Raw genomic sequence first — 10,330 nt, 5'->3', positions numbered from 1 at the left:
TTTAATTCCAGAAAGAAAAATATTCCTGAAACTTTGTGTGCCTAATAACATGGAATCAAAACATATAAAAGCTGAATGAATGAGTGAGTGAGTGAAAGAAATGGTCAACTTCACAATCATACTGAAGGACTTCAACTTATCTCCCTTAGAAATTTATATGTTGAACAGATATAACACTAAGAATATAGAATATTTGTACAACATACTAAGTTGATCTCAACAATTTCTTTGTATAAAATCCTGCACTCGACAATCAGTGAATGTATGCCCTTTCTTAGCATGACCATGGGCTAAAACTCAGTTGCATATGTTTCTACAGCTGATTCTATAATCTAGAATCAGGTGCCAAGAAAGTTATTGGTTGATCTTAGCTAGGTTTGGAATACTGCCATAAACGAAGGGTCAAGAGATTTTTAGATAATGGAATAATATTGCTTGAAAAAGTTACTATAGCTACTATTAGAGGTAAAGACATCTTTTTTTTTCTCACTATTAATTTTTATGCCTGGTATGTTCCAGAATCCAGAAGAATAGATATATCAGAGTATTTCTCAAGAAGTCAGAAGATCTGCATACAGGATCCTAATCAACAAAACATAAAGTCTTCTGAAAGAGTCATTTAGTTCATCTAATGGCTACAGGTTTGGACATGATGATATCTAAGTCACCCACCCATCCCTAAGATTTTATTATTTTCTGATTTCTCATGATTTTGGTTTTAGCTTTATATTCTCTAGTAGCATCCTGCAGACATTCTAGCTAGATAGCACTGTGGTCACCTATTTACTCCTCAGTATTCTCCACTAATCTATATAGCCTTACCAGCCAAGGATTTTATCTTTTGAGCATTACATTCCTAGTAACTATCATGGTCTCCATCACACAGAAGACGCTCAGTAAATGCTTACTGAATAACTGAATTATTAAATGATAAGTAAGTCAAGGATTTCATTACAAGAGTTTTAAAAATGTGTTCCAGGAAATGCTTGGCCTCACTGAGACCTTTTCAAGGGTTTACAGACTCAAAAATATTTTCATAATAATGGTAAGACATTACCTGTTTTTGTGTTTGTTTTACTTCTAGTCTCTTTGAGGCATGTAGAGATCAGGGGACGTTAAGGAATACACTGGAAATTACGGAGCTAGAGGGTCAGAGAACAAACAGGAGAGAGTCAAGCTTGTCCATCTAAGATAACGGCCAAGGACCAGTTCTGTTGCTCTGATTTGACCAGACCAGTTCAACTGCTCTGATTTGATATTAAACCTGTCCATAATATATACAGCTTATATAACCTCCTTTATCCTTTCTTTCAAAATATACTTTTGCTTCAAAATAAACTCTAAAGTTATTAGAGACCTAAATACTTTAATTGTTGAGTTTCTCGATCCTTTCAAGCGTTGTTTGCTTCAGCACTAATATTGGACACTATATATGTGGAAATGCTCCGAGTTCCCTGTGGGAGATTTATCATATTTAATACAAGCTAAAATACTTCATTGTTATAAACCTGGCTCCATGGCAAAAAATAGAGTAAAAAGCTCCAGGGAGAAATCTCTCCTTCTATGTAATATCATAACATTTTAGAGCTGCCAGAGACTTTAGTGATGATTTGATTCACTGATCTGCTTCAAATGATTAAATTATGGCCTACCAAAGCTAAGAAGAGCCTGATGCTTTCTTTAGGGAATAATTTAGCATTGTGGAGGGGAAAAAAAAAAAAAACCTTTCTCCAATTATCTAGTAAAGAGTTAAGCATGGATCCAATTACTTGCAGGTGTATTTTGGGTTAATTTAGGCGACTGGTGCTCTTTCCTCTAATTCTCATCTCGCTAGTCCTTGAAACAGTTGCAGTGTGATGTCTTCAATCCTATCAAGAGGAAAGGTAAGGGACAATCAGTATGAATTCATACTAGGCCCTGAAAGCAAACCAAGCAGTGATGAAATGTATCTATTGTCAGACATGGCTTACTTGCTTAGTTGTCTCGTCCAGTATTCTTCGGGAAGAATTTGGAGCTTTACAGTTCCCTCTGTAGTTTGTGAAAAAAAATCTTCTGGGAGTCTACGAGTTTTGTGGGTTATATTGTGTGTCAAAAATATTCATTTCTAACAGTCACAAATTACCTATGCCCTTTCCAGAATTCCGTGTACACGAAATCCTAAAATTTTGCAGTATATTATCACTTTCCCAGAAAAAAGAGGGAAATAAACAGTGCAGTGTAATAGAACCTCTCTCCCTCAACTTACTCTTACAGTGCTACCACTGTATTAGGATTGTTATGTAACTTTTATTTCACATTGTGTCACAGCAGAGCATCATTTGTTTTCAGGGAAAAAATTATTTTTATTTTTGAGGATAATGACTTTCCATATGTACAAATCTAAACATAAATATTTAATTATACTAAAGGAAATAAATGCATTCGTGTGCCCTCTGATCTGTTCCCCTTTAAGTTTTTTTTTTTTTTTTTTTGTAAACCAATACATTTTAGCCAGTACTTGAGAACAAACATGACATATTTGGTGATGCCAAATCATATGTCCAAAGGGATGGAGAATATGTGTGAGGAGCTGATGAATAATGATTAATTGTGATTATGATGATTAGGAATAAATGATACGTCCTGGATATTTTGTAGTTCTGTCTCCCCTCCCATTTGTATAACAGATGACAAATGCAAAGTACAGCTGCATCGCAATTAAATGCCTTTTTCTTTGTAGAATTAAAACCCTTTTTGAGACTGTTTAATATGCTGGGTCTATAAGGCAACTATACACACAACTGAATCAATCTGTGACATTAGGATTTAACCAAAATTATAGAAAATGATACTGGTCTAAATAATTTACAAAATCACAGAAAATATTTATGATGTGAGTAAGTGCTTAAAAATGACAAAAATATCAAAATTTACTTAAACCATATACGTTTTACAAGAGGAAAGTGTTTATTGCCAGAATTGAACAGGTAGAATATTCCCTTTTCGTGTAAGGCACCTATATAAAGGCAGAAATGCCAATTTTTGGCATGGATGCTCTCGGATTTAGTTCAGTCAACACCCCTACAAGGTGGTACAAGAGAAAAGCATTGAGAAGTTTGTTGATAATACAGGGTCATTCCAGAATCCCATTTTGGCTGTCCTCTTCAGCAGCATTTTAAGCCCCTGGAACCGACTCGTAAAATCTTTTTGATTTGGGAAATGATTTTTCTTCTTTCTGCCACAAAACTAAAAATTCTTTCTTGTAACAATAGTATCTGTTAAATGTCGAAGATGTGTTGTGTGTTTAGCAGAGTTGCAATGCTCTCAGTGGTTCAACAAGATGCCAGCTGTAGTTTAGATGACTCACCAGGTAGGTAGCAATCATTGTGCATTTATTGTCTTTGTTTCCACTCTAGACTGACTACCAGAATGTGGAGCGGTACACAGTCCTAATACTAATTGAATCACTTCCTGAAAATTTGAAAAAGCTTCTTTTTTTTTTATCACATTCCTCTTTTTTTTACATTTATTGTTTAGCTACTATGATTGTCTCTTAACCTTGTTGTGGATTGAGACCATGAATGAAAGAATTTTCTCTTCCTTACTTTCAAATCCTCAGTACTTAGCACAGGGTAAGTATGCACTAAATAAATATCAACTGAGTAATGATGATAATGAATGAGTAAATTATTCTATGAATACTGCTAACTCATTAATTTCATTTCACTGTGAATAACAACACTTTTAGTAAGATTCCCAGTGTTGTTATTAGTAGTTAATAAAAGCACCGTGACTAGTATCTGCTCAAGTGGAATATTGGAATATAAATAGAAGAGTAAAAGCCGTTGCTTTGAAAATCCCAGCTATCCACCCGATTTAATTGTTCTCTGACTCAATATTGGTTGTGAAGCAAAACCTATGTACATCATGATAGAAAATTCAGACATCATAATTAAGACTGACCTTCTCTGTCTATTGTCTATCATCTGATTCTTTTTTGCAAATATATCCCCAAAGCTTTTGTTTATCACATTGACTGAAATGTCAAGGTCTCTGATGATTATGACTCTCAGAGAAAAGCTTTATCCAAAAAATGTAGCACTTGGAATACTTAAAAAAATTACTACATAAAATTGAGTTTTTATTTTGAGCTCTGCAGTATTCTAACTTTATAGCTATTTATTTTATTCTCTGAATTTCAGAAGTTAAATAAACACAATTATAACAGTAACTCGTGCTTCTCAATGGGAAAGAAAGAAACAAAGTGTCACAACAATTATCAGAATAGGATAAATGACAGTGGCGTTTTAGGATTAAAGTATGAGCCTTCACCAGTATGAGTTCTAGGATTAGCCACTTGTTTGTGAGACAGTCTGGTGTGAGTCAAGGATGAGGAGGAGGGATAACGAATTCTCTAAAATATAAGGCATGTTTGGGAGAGCAGAACAGAAAGTATAAAAGGACCAGGCCTTTGGGAGCCCCTAAAAGATTAATTCCAAGGTCTATCCAGATTGAAAGCTGTGCAACATTTTCAAATTATCATGCACACAAAACTAGTGTATAATTAGTAACAATTTGTAATATAATTGTATCTGTGCAGAAACGGGAAGGATAAAAAGCCTTTAATGTAGTGTATTAGGCTCTACATGACTTAATCCATGTCTGTTTGAGTCAGCACCCAATTCACTGTATGTGTTTTTGTAAAAAGTAACTCCTTTCAGATTATTTAACTTCCTCGTTGTCTCTCAATTTTGGATCTTTTCAGACTGTGCTCTTCCTGTCTGGAAGACTTCTTCCCTCCCTCGTTCTCACTTCCTTGGGTAATTCTTATTCACCCTCTGTAACCCAACTGGGAAATCACTTTGCAAAGGCTTGGCTGACTCCATCAGAATTATGTATCCTTTCCATGTTCTCATATCTCAACCCAGAGTTGGTCACATTGGATTGTAACTCAAGTTATGCTCTCTACCATAAGCCTCTTAAGTTCTGTGAAGGCAGGAGATAATTCCAGCACCAGTATCCCTCTTGTTCATTATTACATGTCTAATTCCTAGCACAGTGCATGTTTCATATAGTAAGTGCATCTATTGATTTAAATCAAAATGGAAGGCTGAAGAAAGGAGGTTATTCATTAAGCTTTCATCAGCTGCTTATTATAGAGCCTAAATAACTCAGAGGAATCAGAAACTAATAATAGTAGGCAAGGACATAGAAACCAAGACAAAAGGTCAGCTGCAAACAGTTCAGGAATTCAGACCAGCAATTTGGGCAGGAGGATAGTTATGTCATGCAACAGCCTGGGCAGCAGGATTGGAGAAATGGGTCATTTGATGGCAAAGAGAGGACCAAGAATATAGTAGCAGGTAGAATTGAAGTAAACCTCAGCTTTAGACAGAAACTGTTTTGTGCTCTTATTTTCAAGGCAAAAGGTGATATTTAATCGAACTTGAGGAGAGAATAGAGTAACATTTGGCATTTGCCTTAAAAATATTTTCTTTTATTTGGTCAGCTTTATTAAAATATAATTTATGCGTAGGAAAATGCATCTTTTTCAGAGTGCGGTTCTGTGAGTTTTGACGAATGTATGCGGTCCAAGCAACACCACAGTTACCTGACAGATCAGTTCCATGACTCCAGCCCTTTGTGCCCCTTTGTATTTAATCCCAAACCCTCACCTCCAGTTTCTGGCAACCAATGATCTATTTTCTAATCCCTATAGATGTGACTGTTCCAGAATTTGATATAAATGGAATAATAAATTGTGTGACCTTTTGAGCCTGGCTTCCTATCACTAGCATAATGCACTTATGATTCATTCATGTTTTTATAAGTTTTACATTTGTTTTAGTTTTTAACTCCACTATCACAAATTCTGCAGTTAAACTTTCCACATATGTGGGAAAATCACGGGGGTCTGCACATCCAGAGTGCGACAGGCAAGCCTTGCTCTGGGAAAACCAACTTCATGATCATGTTATCACCCCTATCAGGTAAGTATTTATTAGATTATCTTTTATTGCTGAGCAATACTCCACTGTAGGATATATCACAGATTATCCATTCTCCCCCTGAAGGCCATTTGGTTTGCTTCTAGTTTTGAGAAATTATGAATAAAGCCACCATAAATACTCATATGCATAAATATTCATGTATATGTTTCTTGTGTGAAGATAAATTTCTTCCCCCTCAGGTAAAATAAATATTTAACCTGAACACAAGGGCCAGACGGTTTTCCAGACTTGCTATAATATTGTGAATTTTAAGCAGCCACGTGTGAGCATTCCAGTTGCTCAACATCCTTTCTAGCCTTTGAGATTGTCAGATTGTTTATCTGAGCGTTCTACTTTGCTTTTTATTTTATTTGTGTTTTGGCATTTCTAATTGGTGGGTAGTAGTATCTCATAGTGGCATAATGATATTGAGGATCTCTCTTTCTTGTGGTTAATGTCAGACATCTTTTCCTCATTGATGTGTTTGTTTAAATCCTTTATCCATTTGTACTTCGGATGTTTGTTTTCTTATTAGTAATTGAGTTTTGAGATTCCTCTATGTATCTTAGATGCAAGTCCCTTACCAGCTATGTTTGTAAATGTTTACCACAGTCTGTGGTGTTTCCTTTCATTCTTTTAACATCTTTAGAAGAGCAGAAATTTTACACATATATAATATCCATTATAAATTTATTACGAATCAGTTTTGACGTTGTGTTTAAGAAATGTTACTACCTCAGGCCCCTGGGCGGCTCAGTCAGTTAAACATCTGATCTTGGCTCAGGTCATGATCTCGTGGTGTCTTGACTTCAAGCCCCGCATCAAGCTCTCTGCTGTCAACGTGGAGCCCACTTCGGATCCTCTGTCTGCCTCCCCCACTCTTGCTTTCTCTTTCTCAAAAATAAATAAACATTTAAAAAAAAAGTAAAAGAGATGTTACTACCTCAGATTTACAAAGATGCTTTTCTATGTTTCTTCAATGAGTTTTATGGTTTCAGGTTTACATGTAGGTCTATGATTCAAGTTGATTTCATTTTTTATGTTATTTAAAATACAAGTTATTTTTTATATTAAATATAATTTATTGTCAAATTGGTTTCCATACAACACCCAGTGCTCATCCCAACAGGTGCCCTCCTCCATGCCCATCACCCACTTTCCCCTCTCCCCCACCTCCCATCACCCCTCAGTTTGTTGTCAGTATTTATATTCATATTTCCTTATGGATATCTAACACTTGCAGGATCATTTGTTGAAAATGCTATTCTTTCTCCAATGTATTACCTTTGCACTTTTCTTAAAATCAATTGACGACCCTCTCACCACTCCTTTTCAACATGGTGTTAGAAATCCTTGCTAATGCAATAAGGTTAGAAAAGGAAGTAGAAGGTGTACAGATTGGAAAGGACTAATAAAACTGTCTTTGCGGATGACCTGATAATCTATCCAGAAAATCTGAAAAAATTGACAAAAAAAGTCCGTTGCTTTCCTATATAAAGATCAAGTGCAACTTGAAATAAAAAACATAATACCATTTATATTAACATTGCCCAAAATGAAATACTGAAGTATAAATCTAGCAAAATATGTACAAGATCTATATGAGGTAATGTTCATTAATATTGTCTAGATGTCAGTGCTTCCCAACTTGATCTATAGATTCCACATAATACTGGTCAAATTTCCTAAAGTTATTTTATGGATATACACAAACTGATTCTAATATTTATATGGAGAGGCAAAAGACATAGAATCGGTGACACAATATTACAGGAGAAGAACAAAGTTGGAAGACTGACTCCCATTCTACTTCAAGACTTATTGTAAAGTTAAAGCAATCAAGACAGTGTGTTATTGGCAAAAGAGTAGATAAATAGATCGATGGAACAGAAGAGAATCTGGAAATAGATTCCCATGAATATAGTCAACTGAATTTTGATAAGAGCAGCAAAGGCCAACATCACCTTTTCAACAAGTGGTGGTGGAACAAGTAGAAATCAGCATGCAAAAAAAAATGATATTAATAAGCTAGACAGATATCATATACCCTTGACAAAAATTAACTCAAAATGAACTGTAGACCTAAAAGTAAAATGCAATATTACAAAATTGGAAGGTAACATAAGAGAAATTCAAGATGGCCTTGAAGATGGGGATAACTTTTTAGATACAACACCAAAGACATGATCCATGAAAAAAAATTATTAATCAACTGGACTTTATTAAAATTTAAAACTTCTGCTCTAAGACAGTGTCAAGAGAATGAGAAGACAATCTTAAAACTGAGGAAAAAATTTACAAAGGACACATCTGATAAAGGACTACTATTCAGAATATAGAAAACAAAAAACTCTTAATAAGGAAAAGAAAAACAACTAAAAATGGGTCAAAAGCATTAGCAAATACCACACCAAAGATATAGAGCTGGCAAATAAACATATGAAGAAGTGCTCCATATCATATGTCATCAGAGAAATGCAAGTTAAAACAGCAATGAGAGACCACTGTGTGTCTATTAGAATGACCATCACCCAGAATACTGACATCAAGCGCTGGTGAGGATGCAGAGCAAGAGAAACTCTTATCATTTCTGGTGAAAATGCAAAATGGCACACTTTGGAAGGCAATTTGGCAATTTCTTACAAAACTAGACCGCCTCTTACCATAGAGTCCAGCAATTGTGCTCCCTGGTATTCACCCAAAGGAGCTGGAAACTTAGGTTCACACAAAACCCTAGGTACAGGTGTTTATAATAGCTCCATTCTTAATCGCCAAAACTTGGAAGCAACCAAGGTGTCCTTCAGTAGGTGAATGGATAAATGGTGGTACATCCAGACAATGGATTATTCAGTGCTAAAAAGAAGTGAAATAGCAAGCCATAAAAAGACATGGAGGATACTTCAATGTACATTAATAAGTGAATGATATTCTGGAAAAGACAGAACTATGGGGATAAGAAAAAGAAAAAGATCAGTGATTGCCAGGGTTGGAGGGAGAAAGAAAAGGATGAATAGGCAGAGCATAGGCAGAGCATAAAATAGAACTTATTAAGTTCTTTTTTTGGTTACCATTATCAGTAATTTATACTTTGCAGGATTTCTAGGACAGTGAATATACTCTGTATAATACCGTAATGATGGATATCATTATGTATTTTTCCAGCCCTATGGAATGTATAACACCAAGGGTGAACCCTAAGGTGAACTATGAACTTGGAGTGATTATGATGTGTCACTGTAGGTTCCTCTTTTGCAATAAATGTACCCTTCCAGTGAGTGATGATGATAATGGGGAAAGGAACATGTGGGAAATGTCTGTGCTTTCTTCTCAGTTTTGTGAACGGAAAACTTCTCTAAATAATTAAGTCTTTAAAAACATTAATTAACCAAATGTATAGGCTTATATTAAGATGTTTATTTTGCACCATGGATTTATGTTTCTATCCTTCCTCCAATACCACATTTTCTTAACTAATCTAACTTTATAACAATTACTAACATCGAGTAAAGTGTATCTTTCAATTTCATTCTTTTTCAAAAATGCCTTTTTGCTCTTCTAGTTCCTTCGTATTTTCATATAAGTTTTTAGAATCAACTTGTTTATTTTGAGGAAAATTCTTGCTGGGATTTTGATTCTTGCTGTATTAGTTGAATCTTTAGATCAGTTTTGTTAGACTTGCCATGTTAACACTATTGAGTCTTCCAATTATGAACTCTACTTATTTCTTTTTTTGATTATCATTATCAGTAATTTATACTTTCCAGCACACAGATCTTGCCTATATTTTGTCAGATTCATAGCTAAGTGTTTCATGTTTAGGTGCAAATTTAAATTTTTTTGTAAACCTTTAAAAATTTTAGAATAGAGTTAGGTTAACAAAATTTTCAAAGTACAGAGTTCCAGTATAGCCCTCACCCATTGTTAACAACTAAGGAACCAACACTGTTCATTTGTTATTAATAAAACTTCACTCTTTGTTAGTACTTCCTTATTGTCCTTTTTCTGTTCCTAGATCCTATTCCAAATACCACCTTACATGTATTTAGTTGTCATGTCTCCTTAGGTCCTCTGATCTGCTACACTTTCTCAAACTTTCCTTGTTGGTGGTGATCTTAACAATTTTGAGGAGTATTAGTCAGATGTCTTGTAGAATTCTTTTCAGTTGAGATTCATCTGATCTTTTTCTTATGTTTAGACTGGAGTTGGGAGTTTGGGAAGAAGGCTACAGAGATAAAGTGCCATTCTCACCACATCATATCAGGAGTACATGCTATTGGCATGACTTATGACTGTTGATGTTAACTTTGATCATTTGGCATAATTAAGTTTGCCACAGTTCTCCACTGCAAAACTGATTTTTA

At 34.9% G+C, this 10,330-nt stretch overlaps 1 non-coding gene across 1 annotated transcript; it reads right to left on the bottom strand.

The window, feature by feature from the left end:
- Positions 1-5,805: 5,805 nt before the first annotated feature.
- On the bottom strand, positions 5,806-5,977 carry LOC122478154. Its single transcript, XR_006295902.1, has one exon. It is a non-coding gene; the product is annotated as a U1 spliceosomal RNA (small nuclear RNA).
- Positions 5,978-10,330: the final 4,353 nt, after the last annotated feature.

Source organism: Prionailurus bengalensis, chromosome X, assembly GCF_016509475.1.
Source record: "Prionailurus bengalensis isolate Pbe53 chromosome X, Fcat_Pben_1.1_paternal_pri, whole genome shotgun sequence".
NCBI classification, from domain to species: Eukaryota; Metazoa; Chordata; class Mammalia; order Carnivora; family Felidae; genus Prionailurus; species Prionailurus bengalensis.
The sequence above is the reverse complement of the archived record's forward strand: the minus strand, read 5'-3'. Positions and strand labels throughout refer to the sequence as shown.